This window comes from Lutra lutra, chromosome 8, assembly GCF_902655055.1.
Source record: "Lutra lutra chromosome 8, mLutLut1.2, whole genome shotgun sequence".
NCBI classification, from domain to species: domain Eukaryota; kingdom Metazoa; phylum Chordata; class Mammalia; order Carnivora; family Mustelidae; genus Lutra; species Lutra lutra.
The window spans coordinates 136,111,054-136,123,244 of record NC_062285.1 but is presented as its reverse complement, the minus strand read 5'-3'; the positions used below and the strand labels follow the sequence as shown (position 1 = coordinate 136,123,244).

The following is a 12,191-nucleotide window of genomic DNA, read 5'->3' as shown; positions in this document are numbered from 1 at the left end:
GCAGGGAAGGCAGAGGACCCATTTACAAGGATGAATTAATTTCCCACTCAAAGGTGCCCTGCCATCTCCGCGAACTCAGCCAGAGATAATAAAACACACACCCACACGAAAGGTCTGATTTATTTAATCCAACAGAGGGCAATGGTGCACCCCAAATGTCGGGTCCATCCTGTGAATTTTTTTTTTTTTTTTTTTTTTGGCATCTTGCTTCCCCACAACCTTTATCTAGACATTGTTTGGCCATTGTTCTCCTTGTCTCTTGTGTGTTTTAGGGCATGTATATTTTAACATTTCAAGGAGTCTAAAGCCCATACAATACAGAATGACTTCACTGGGAAAGAACTGGAAGCCATTGGCTCCTGCTCGTATTCTGCTGCTCTAATTCCCCGAGTATCCTGGAAACATACATGGTCCCAGGCATCTCAGAGTGATGAGTCCCTCACTCCTGCTTTTGATTCTAGGTTAATGATTTATGTTGAAATTCCTACTGTGTACTTTTCTTCTTATCTGAACGCTAGAGCTGTGGCTGGAGACTCTTTCCTTTAGTTTATCACCTTTTCCTGGACGTTGGACATGGGAACAGGACACTGAGAAAGGACATAGATGGCCCTCCTTGAAAATTTGTAAGCTAGGATGGACAACTACCTATAATTCACCTGTTGGCTATTGCTTAAATATTCTTCCGGGGACCCAAATCAATCTATTCTGGAAAAGAAAGTAAAAGAAGAAGGGAAGAAAAAACCTGAGCATGGCCAAGAAATCAAGGGCTGGCCTTTCTTCATTCTGGGCTTTCGAAGGGCAACGCTTTTGCTCTAGTCTACACCAGCAGAATCCCTGCTTACAGAATACCTCTTCATCAGCTGGTTCTGTCAGAAATGTTAACCTCGCTGAATGTCTAACACGGTATACACGTTTCTTTACTGTGCCTGCTCTTGAATTACTTCTAACTCATCCCTTTAAAATATAACTTTTTAAAATAACTTTATCCCTTTAAAATAGAAACCCTCAAATCTTATTCTAGTAAGATCCTCCTTCTGGTTTCTCTGGAGACTCGGATCTGTGGCCACACGTAGAGGGTGAAGTGGGGGTTGAATCATGGCTGCACCAGTCTTGCAGAAAGCCATGGACTTGGGAATGGCCATCAGGGGCCTCTGCTCTCAAAGATTTACGACCAGCAGCTCCTTCGCTTATCTAGACCTCCCCAGTCAGACATGGGGGATCAGTTCTTTTTAGGTTCAGGATCTCAGGGGAATAAATAGCCCTCTTAGGAGGACCTGGCCTATTTCCACAGGTGTTCTCTCCATGGGATATAAACATTTCTGACTTTATTGCAACCAAAGCAAGCAAAGACAAGTGGAATATACTTCACCAAACCATTTCTTGCTAGCTGGCTGAGATTTTAGTACCCTCTAAAAGCGTCCATTTTAAATGATTTTGCACACATGAGACATTCTTATTTTCCTCTTGTCCCGAGGTGACTCATTGTTTCCCCCTCCAAAGCCCCGGGAAGGCATAAATTCCCCCAGCACAACCAGCAGGGGCGAACACGGGGAACTAGAGGGGCCCTCCACAGCCTGTCCGAGAATAGCAATTCCTCAGCAGCTGATCTGCTGACGCCAGTCTTGGGGACATGAGGAAGTGGCTTAGGAAGAAGCCTTCAGAGAGTGCTCCATCTCCCCTGTGGGAGTCTTTCCCACATCGCAGTCATCCTCTGGCTGCTTCATTTCTGCAGAAAGCAGCACAGAGCTGTGTCTGATGACAGGTAGCGAATGGGCAGTGGGTCCCGGAGCGAGAGTTGAGACATGGGCAGGAGGGGGTCTCAGGTTCAGCCCGTAACCGCCTCGCTGAGGCTGCCTATATGCACCATGACCTTGGGATGCTGTCTCTACCAGTGCACCTCCTGCTGACCCTCTACCAACCGGTCTACCCTTTGGTCTTGCCTTGGAGATGTCTCCCTATTTTCTAAGTGGGAATCATCTCCTCAGCTAGAAGGCACTTGTTTTAGGCTTGGAAGCCAAACAAATATATTCCAAAGACATACAGACAAACTTAACACAACTATAAATCTCTTATATCCTTATTTAATCAGATTGGTGTTCTGTAGTCCCTGCTTGTCACTGTGGATTAGGGAGATCTCACCGGTCTCAAGGATGTTTTCTTCTTTTTTAATTAGCTCCTCTTTTCCTGCTTAAGGTTTTTTGTTTTGGGGCGGGGAGGGAGGGCAAGGAGAAGGGTGTAGAAGAGGCTGGAGACAAATCAGGGGACTGTCCCTGTTTAGGTCCCCTCTCCTCCCCTGCCTTCTAAATTGAGTGATGCCCAAGACAGAGGGCCATTTGTTCTTCCTTCTTCTAGTTACTTATCATCTCACTCTTCTGTAATCAACACCAGTCTGGCATATCAAATGAAACTTTTTTTTAAAGATTTTTTTTTTTTTTAAGCGATCTCTACACCCAGAATGATGCTCAAACTTACAACCCCCAGATCAAGAGGTGCATGCTCTACTGACTAAGCCAGCCGGGTGCCTCTCTTTCCCGCCCCCCCAACCCAAGTTCAAAGCACATCATATAAAATTTCACTTGTCCTCAAACTTTTTGTAAGAGGAATATCCTTTTCTTTCAGTGTAATGCCTATGTTCTCTCCAACTCAAGCAACTTCTATTCTTTTGTTCCCTAACTTGCCATTCTCTATAACGTGACGTTGCCAGGCACAGTGGTGGGGCACAGACCTGGCTGTCAGACAGACCTAGTTTCAGATCTCAGTTCTGCTGCTTCCTTGCTAGCTGGGGAACCTTACCTCCCCTGTGCCTCAGGTTTTGCATCAAGAATTCAGATAATAATGCTCATTCCCAGTGTGGCCAGGGACAAGATGTGGAACGCCCCGCTCATCCTTGGTGTTCGACAGTTCAGTGTCTCTCCAGTCATTTCTCCTCTATCTACTCTCCTTTCTTGTAGAGAAAACAGTTTCAAAATCCCGTTTTTCAAAAATCCGCCAAGCATATACCCCCTTCCTGGGGGAACGCTAGTTTTTCTCTACTCCCTTATGGAGTCCTGGCTGCAGCAATTTCAGAAGGTAGGACGCAAAGAGTTGTCATCAAGACAGTCCTGTCAGTAGAGACAAAAGACAGCATGAACCAAAGGGCAGTGGGGAGACGGAAGGCTGAGAAACAAAACTGATCTGGCTTCCAAGCTTTGCCGTCTCTCTGCTTCACCCAAGTCTAGAGACAAGAGCCAGCTGAGCCTAAGTTCCATGTATTGATGTAATCTATCATGGGCCAAAAGCTTCGCATGCACTTTGCGTCACGATTATGATTATGATCATCATTACCAGTACGACCATGACCTCCACGCCCATTTTATAGCCGGGAAACGGAGGGGCACGAATACCGTTTGTGTCTGCTCGCCCCTGAGGCTGTGCTCTCTTCCCTTCACCATGCTGCCTGTGCCAGTACGAGCAAAAATGAAACTCCTGCACTAGTTCAGGATAATGACTAATGAGCTCAGGGTCCCCTATACCTTCCTGGGCAGCCGTCCTTCAGCCAAGAAATTGATGGGCACAATTCTCACATACCCACAAAATCTAAGCCCATTATTCCTTGGTCTAAGAAGGCAAAGTCTGCAATAAACCCGGCTGACCTCAGACGAAGCAATCACGAGCTTTAAGCCCATTTGCTGAAATGGAAGCAATCTCAGTTAATAAACCTACATGCGGCTTTTCTTCTCCTTGCCTTTCCCTTCGCTCCTGTCTCGCTCTCTCTTTCTGTCCTCCGAGGTCGTGGGTTTCTAACCTCTCGCAGCATCCACATCCCTCACAATCTAGTCTGCTTTTGTTCGGAGCTCTTTTTCTTTCTCCTCTAAATGCCAGTGACTTACCGCGAATCTGGTTAGAACAAGTGTACCTCAAGTCTTTTTGTTTTTACACCTTCTACACTTTTCTTACTGAAATGACACCATGAAAACATCAACCCAAAAAAACAGCGACAGAACTGAAACAGGAAGAGCCCACCCAGCCCCGCTCCGCTGCCAGACTGAGATATCTCTTGCCATTTTCTTGTGCTCTCCTGATTGTTCCCTAAAGCAATGACAATTGTCGACAGAAACACCATGAATCCTGCTGGCGAAATCCAAACAAGAATGAAGCACTAAAGACAGACACATGCCCAGTCAGAAATTATTCAATGTGCCCAACGAGAAGGGCGGGAGGAGGTAGCGGTGGATGTGAATGGAAGCAGGAAGGAGACAGACAGACAGACAAACATTTTGCAAATCCCCAGGCTTTTTTTTTTTTCTCCCCGCTATACTTTCTAATTTCTATTCACATCATGATTTTTCTTCAAATATATCACCAGGATTTTATGGTGCCTTCATGTTCTCTTTTCCTTCTCTTCCCGTCTGTTCATTTCATGTTTTTATTGATTCAGGCTCTGAACGCTTGGCTCATTTATCATATATATATGAAAGCCTCTGTCTTCTTGCCCTGTCGTCACCAGGGCTGTAACATCTCCCCCAAAGCGACAAGGTTGCTCAGCACCCTCTCTTCCTTCTCTCGACATCTGCGCCCTGTGCCACCTTAATTCTTACTCGGGCAGAGCACAAAACCAGAGAGTAGATGACTCCGTGACCACAACTGTTTCAATCTTCTTGTCACTTTTACTTACATTCCCGGGCCTCCACTTAATACTGGAATGCGGGTCATTTTTTAGTTCGCTGGTCTCAAAGCTTGCCAAAGTGGATGTTAACCCATACAACAGTTTACCTGGTTTCATTCAATAAATCTATCCCTCTGATCGCTGGAGGTAATTACATTTTTATGTATCAAGTCACCCCATAAAGGTACTAGAAAGCTGCTGTCGCACATTACTTCTGTCAGATGAACAGTTATAATATTTTATCTTTTTTGGAAATTTAGGTCATGATTTGAGTTCGCTTGAACTGAGGAACACCTGTATTTGCTTTGCTTAAGGTAGTCTCCTCCTTTTCAACTGCCAGTCTTGATCCCCTAAACCTTAGGCTCTCCAAGTTGGAGGTGACCCAGAAAGTTGGCCCTGTCTTTTCTTAATTTATTGAGATGATGGAGAATGGTCATAGGAAAGATGGAACCGGAAGCAGCTAAGCAGCTTGGTGAGTTGGTTCTATCGAACCAAATATCTCACTGTAAATTTTAGTCTGAATTCTGCCCTGAGGAGGAAAAGAAATTGAATGCATGAAGATGACGCTTGCAAGTTGCAAATTCTTGTTTCTAAGCCTTGACTATATCCCTGGCTCCTCCACCACCCTCCATGGGACGAGGCTCAGACTTCTTGCTCTCCGGGTCATTTCCTTCAGGTGATGTCACAGTTTGTCCATGTTCTTCTTAAAATGTGTTACCTAGAAGTCAGCTCCGTATTCGAGAAACGGTCTCAGCTGGGCTCAGTGCAAGAGCACTGTTTAATCACTTCCTCTGCACAACAGAGCTTTCACCACTGTTACTCTGTTGGCCGTTCGGGGTCCGACAGCAGGCACTGGGACGAAAGCACAAATGTTCCCCAGCGCGAGGAGGGGTCACGCCAGGCCCCTCCACTTCGCATCTGCAAGAGGCTTCTGGGAGCCAGGATGTGAGGTTCAAACTTAATCTTTTTTATTTTGATCTTGTTTTGGTCCTTGCCGGCCAGTTCCTCCATCCGTTATGATTCGTCTGGGCACGGATTTCTATTCCTCCCCTCTGTGTCTCTCCCGACTCTTTTCTCACAAGCAAGCTTAATGCCGTTTTGGTCTTTATTTCATAACTGACACGTGGGCTTTGGAGTCAGGCAGAGCTGGGCTTGAGTCCTGGCTCCCTCACCCACCAGCTGTGTGATCATAAGCAAACTGGTTATATCTCTGAACTCAGTTTCTTACTGAATGACTCCCTCCAGGTCGCCACGAATGTATTCATCAGCGCGCTCTCAGCATCGGCTCCAAACCCACCAGATGAAGTAGTTATCATTCTGCCGTGTTTTTCTGCATTTTCTTCTCTAGGGTCTCATGAAAAATGCAATCAAATGCCTTGCTGAGATCAACCTGGGCTGTGCCTGTGCTCTTTCCTTAAATGGCAGTTTAATAACCTTATAGGAAAATAACATAAACCACAACAGGGTCAGCAACTCTTTCGGGATCATGCTTGGGGAAATCCAACGTGGAAGAAATTCGTCTTTTCACTCACTTGCCCTCTTTTTTGTCTTCTGTTCCCCACTCCTTGTCCATTTCTCCAGCCCATTGAGTTTCCTTTTATGTCTTTTAAATAGGCTGCTGTCACCTTCTCTCCTGTGCCCCCATTCTCCACCCCCTCCTATCACACTTGCTTGTTGGAGAAAAGACTCCTGTATGTTGAAGCTTTCTGGCGCACACTTTCTGAGAGTCATTTTCCCATTTAGAATTTGTCGATGCCATGTTGTCATGCTACCTCCCAGATGCGCTCAAGACTCTCCTTTTGCCATTTCAGGCCTTAACAATCTCTTCCCTAACACATCTCTCTAAACAGACTTCAGAATACTATACACCCATGCACATATGCCTTAGGATGGCTTTTCATTATTCTCTAAGCACTCCCTCTGCACCCTCACCTCTACACCTGTTCTCCCTCTGCCACCTAAGTCAGGCTACTATGTACAGTTGTGCAGGTTGTTTACTGCACAAGGGCCCGTGGCTGAGGCTGCAGAGGGGGTTAAAATCCAACCAGTGCTCTTCTATCAAGCTTTGGGAGTCCTGATGTGGGGCTGCATCTGCCTAAAGTTAGGGGCACACTTTTCTAACATAAACAAAGACATCAAGTCTAACTGCAACTGCCCCTTCTAAGCCTTACTCAATGTCTGCCCTTGTCACGCCCTATGCTCTCATGCTCTCTTATTCTCCTGGGGGACTCACTGTATTTACCCCTTGCTTGGTGCTGCCACCACGTTCAGTGAGATGGGCAAGCACCTGACCTTTTGGAGTCTAGCTACCAGAGTTCAAATGCTGGCTGTACCACTGGCCCTCTGGGTGATCCTGAGCAAGTTACTTCATGTCTCTGAGTCTCATATTTCTCATCTTTATAATAATAATAATAACAACAACAACAACAATAATAATAGTGCCCACCTTCGTGTTCTTGTGAAGATATCTGGATATTTGAGATATCCATCTAAAATACTTAGTATGGTGCCTGGTGTACATTGGGCCCTTTATGCCTGCTAGCTACTGTGCTTTAAGTGTATTCCTCAACAGCTGGCAATGACTGAGAGACTGGCTCTCAGGAAGAATGAGTGAGAAAATGTATCCCTCACTAGGTAGGCTTGCTAGATAAAGTACAGAATGTCCAGTTCAATTTGAATTTCAGACAAATTTTCTAGTATAAGTTTTCTTTTTTCTTTCTTTCTTTCTTTTTTAAGGATTTTATTTATTTATTTGCCAGAGAGAGCACTAGCAGGGGGAGCAGCAGGCAGAGAGAGAAGCAGGCTTCCTGTCGAGCAAGGAGCCTGATGCGGGATTTGATCCCAGGACTCTAGGATCATGATCTGAGCTGAAAGCAGACACTTAAGTGACTGAGCCACCCAGGCATCTCTTTAGTGTAAGTTTTCTAGTGTAAGTATATCCCAAATGTTTACCTTGTCCACAAAATCTCACAGGGGTAGATGGTGCATTGTTAAAAATGATGGCAAGGAGTCATCTGACCTTTCCACCCTGTCCTCTCTGTTCTGCCCGCTGCCTTTCATCTCACACAATGCTTGCCCTACAGGGTCTCTGACATAAAAACTGGGGAGTGGGCCAACTTGTGGCATGAGACTCGAGGTCTTGGAATGAAGCCTTTAGGTGTTCCTGTGAAGGTTATGGTTTGCATGGGGAAGTGAATATTCTCTCATTCCTATATGCGGGGAGCCACAAAACTGTCACACTTCCCACCTGCTCTGCCTTTCGTGTGTTATTTGCTACTTTCCACGTGGTGTGGCCAAAAGGCATGCTTTTCCTGTTAAGCATTCTGGCATACTATGGGTTTTGATAAGTGGGTGTGATAGATTGGAATTTGTGTTTCTGCAAGTGAATTTTCTTGTAATCCATACTTGCGGTAAAGCGGGACTCCTCTAAGCCTTCCTACGCATTCAGACGTTTCTCTTGTGATTATTCTGGCATTTTGCATTGTTATTCTCAAATTCACTATCTGTGCTCTCATATCTATAACTTGTTAAATTTTTCCATGCTTGGCATTTGCACCACAGTAAAAAACAAACAAACAAACAAAAAAATCGCAAAAACCTCCTGGGCACCGGCCCCAGTGAATTATTAGTAGTCCCATCACATAGTCACCAGGTTGACATTTACTTGCGTTACCGTGTCTCTAGTCCCAATGACAAATAATCCTTGAATCGGTTGCTGATACCTCATCCTTTTTTTTTTTTTTAAATTTTTAAATGTGATTTGTGCTTTTCTAGAGCCTTGCCTCTTCCTGGAACTACTGTAGAGAAGCTACTGAATCCCCAACAGTACTTAATGTGCTTCTGTTCCCTTTATGATCTCCTCTTTTTTATTCTCTCTCCTTTTTTTTTTTTTTTAAGATTTCATTTATTCATTTGAGAGAGAGAAAGAGAGAGATTACAGGGAGAAAGGGAGAAGCAGGCTCCCCGTTGAGTAGGGAGCCCGATGCGGGACTCGATCCCAGGACCCTGAGGTCATGATCTGAGCCGAAGGCAGAAGCTCAACCCACTGAGCCACCCAGGTGCCCCTCTTTTTTATTCTCGTTCATTTCAAATTCTCCATTACTGACTCCTCATCCAGATTCTTTTCTCTCCCAACTCTGTCTGCATGGCCAAGCGGTGGTGACTTCTCCTCGGTCTGGTTCTCACATTTTCTGCTGCTGGACCTCACGGGGCTTTCACTCTGCTCTCTCTCAGAGTATCTCCTCTGCTTTATGCATTCACTCAGCAGACATCCTCCAGGCCCTACTTTGTGCCAGGTGTTGAACTCCACATGGAGATCCAGAGCGGATTAGAGAAGCGGTCCCAGAACTCAGCTGGCTCCCACTCTCGAAGGAAAGACAGAGAAGTTGACCAAGAAATGAGAGATGTGTGCTAACAGAGCTAAACTTCACGTGGTTGAGGAGCCCAGAGGAGTGGTTCCTAATCCAGCCTGGGATGGGTACAGGTGCAGGAAGGGCTGGGGGAGCTTTCCAAGTGAGATGACAAAGAAACTGAGTCTTACGGACGAGTAGAGGGCACGGACATCACTGATGGAGGGAATGATCCATGTAAATAGGAATTGTGGAGCCCATTTGGTTCATTATAACCATCGTGGACTGGCGGGGGTTGGGGTTGGTGCTTCGGGTTGGGGCAGGCCACAGAGGTCCTTGCACAGCATGCCAAGAACATTAGACCTCATGACGCGGGTAAAGGGGAATCACGGAAATTGTTGATAACATCTTCATTAGGGGAATGTTTAATCTGGCAGCAGTATGAAGGACTGGGGGGCGGGGTCAAACTGAAGACAAAGAAACCACCACAGGGGTCTTGGCCAGAAACGATGGGGCCTCATATGACAGCGAGAGACCTCGCTTCTTCCCTGCACCTTGGGGTTTTGTCTCAATAGTAAGTGCTTTACATGCTATCTCATTTAACACTTGCAAGGTCCTGAGAAGTAAGACCCGTTGTTCTATCCATCTCATATACGAGAAAACTAAGGTGCAAAGAGGTGAAAAGACTGTCTAAGGTCACATGTGTCAAAAGATGTTGGAGCCAGGATTCAAATTCAGCCTGTGCACTTAACTAATATGGTGACCTATCTATTACTGTGGCCAACTATCAATGGCTAGAAGGCAGAGAAGAGTCTAGAGGAGCGCGCTCCAACAGAAATATGCAAGCCACAAATGTGAGCCACATATGTCACTTTAAATATCTCACTAGCATATTTAAAAATTTATTTTTAATAATTTATTTTATTTGACATGATATATCCCCAATACTATCATTTAAACATGAAATCAATATAAAATATTACTGAAATATTTTGCATTCTTTTTTCTGAACTAAGTGCGGTATGTATTTTACAGTTACAGTATATCTTGGTTTGGACCAACCATATTTGAAGTACTTAATAGTACATGTGGTTACCAGCTACCATATCAACAAACACGGATCTGGAATGGCTCTCATCTTTCTGCTGTGGACAACATGGTAGATGGAGATAACATTTTCAGAGATAAGGCACTAAGGGAAGAAAAGATAATCTGGAAAAAGTTTGAAATGCTTGAGAAACATCTAGGTAGAGATTCCTAGGCAGGGGTTGGATATATAGGAGAGGATCTCAGCATAGAAGTCTAAGTAGACATAGACAGTTGGAACCTAGTCTTATAGAGACAGTTATTAAAACCCAGGTTTAGAAGGAACTCACATGGGGCAATTATGTACAAGGACTGAGTTCTGGAAACACAAGGAAGGGCTGGATGCCTTGTGTAGGTAGAGGAATTCATTTGTAAGTATCTCCCCTTGAATGAGAAGGAAGGACAAAGTGAGTGGGAGTGCAGAAGATAAGTTTGTGTAGGTAAAGAGGATTAAGGGAGATAAGAAATAGCCCTTCTAGCCCGCTGTTGGCAGGAGTTCTCTTGGCTCTTCTACTTTTTTTGTCTTCTACAGAAAAATGAGCCCTTTTATTGCTGGTTCCTCACAAAATCTATATGCAAAAAGGAGAGGAAGAGGCAAATAAAATGTAAATATTTGTTCAGCCCCAGGAAGTAAAACCAAGATGAGTACCCATGTCTCCCAATTGCCATTCCATATTCTCCCTCTCATTAAACTTCCTATTTTGAAATAATTATAGACCCACAGAAAATTGCAGAAATAGTCCAGAGAGTTCCCCTGTCTTCTTCATCCTCTTCCCACGATGGTGACCCCATACACCACCACAGTACAGCATCAACACCAGGAAACTGACACCGGTACAATACTATTAATGAGATCTTTATCTTTTATCATTTCTTAGCAGGAAGCATCCTGAGTAAAAAGAATCAAAATGAGGTAAGATGTAATGTCCAACCAGATCCAGACCTTTATGGGTGTTCAAGAGGTTTTTATCCCTGTAACCAAATGATGTGTCTCAAATACAACACCTAAACGCCACCTCAATCCTCAGGTCAAAAATACCTTCTTATAGTGATCTGTAACTTGTACCAACATTATATGGTCAGACCAGACTCTTTGCTGTTTGTTTGGCTTCTAGTTATGGAGAACAGCAAAGGACAGAAGAACCGATGGCTCTGCTGTCCCCATCAGGATCTCTAACGATGACTATGACTCAGAAGGGAAAGGGAGGTGCCCTACAACCAGGTCTCACTGACTACTGAACCCAGGCTCGGTTTCTGACAAGGTTGTGTGTCTTGCTAGATGCTATTTCCCGCCCTCATCTACACAGCAGAAAACCAAAGGATTAGGAGGGAGTTATCATTCAGATACGTGCCCCATCCACCTTTCAGGTCGGGATGATTTCAGAGGAAACTACAGCACCCAATACAATAGGCTCCTCAACAAATGTACGGGGTTTAATCGAATCAGCATACAAAAGAAACAGACCCAAAGGATACTGGCACATTCCTCAAAAGTAGGATCACACAAAGAAAGAATCAAGACATCTCTTTCCTTCAAGGAAACAAAAACCATTGAGAGAAAATGCAGCCAACTTGAAGGGAACAGTGGCTGTCCATCAGCCAGGGTTCGGCCAAGGCAAAGAACCCATCTATTAACAGTGAGAGTTTCTCTGTTTTTTTATTTTCCTCTAAGTGGCAATTTGTTAACCAGTAAATACGGAATGACTTTTTTTTTTTTCTCCCTTGGAGATAAATGAGCTCCAGTTCTCAAAAAACGATATATCTGGCAAGAGGTGGAAAACAGAAAAATGAAGTGTTTATTCCATTAAGACCCGAAAATTCAGCAAAATACTCCTTTCTGGTAGCTGGGTGAGAGGAATTTGACAATTGGCCTTGACAATTTCTGAGCAGCTGAGGAAGGAACAATTTAGCAGGAATAAGGGTGGTCAGATGCCTTCAGGCTGAGTGATCTCTAGAAATGTATTTTGTGTATCTATACTTTTCCCTTGTGGTGTCACGTACCATATCTGTGCTACCGGTAATAAAACAGCTTCTGTCCAGTTGGAGAAGGCAGGCTGAGGGCAATTCGTAGTCGGGAAGACAAACTAGAGGCTGAAAGGAACAGGACACAA

At 44.6% G+C, this 12,191-nt stretch overlaps 1 protein-coding gene across 4 annotated transcripts in view; it reads right to left on the bottom strand.

Annotated features, from left to right (window-relative positions):
* GRAP2 (GRB2 related adaptor protein 2) overlaps positions 1 to 12,191 on the bottom strand; it is a 67,155-nt gene that overhangs the window by 24,068 nt on the left and 30,896 nt on the right. Inside the window, exon 1 of one of the 4 annotated variants that reach the window (XM_047742422.1) lies at positions 8,444 to 8,447. The exons of the other annotated variants lie outside the window; for them this stretch is intronic. The gene's annotated coding sequence lies outside the window, so the exon portion shown is untranslated. Of the gene's footprint in view, positions 1 to 8,443; positions 8,448 to 12,191 lie in introns of those variants that run through there. 4 annotated transcript variants of the gene reach the window in all.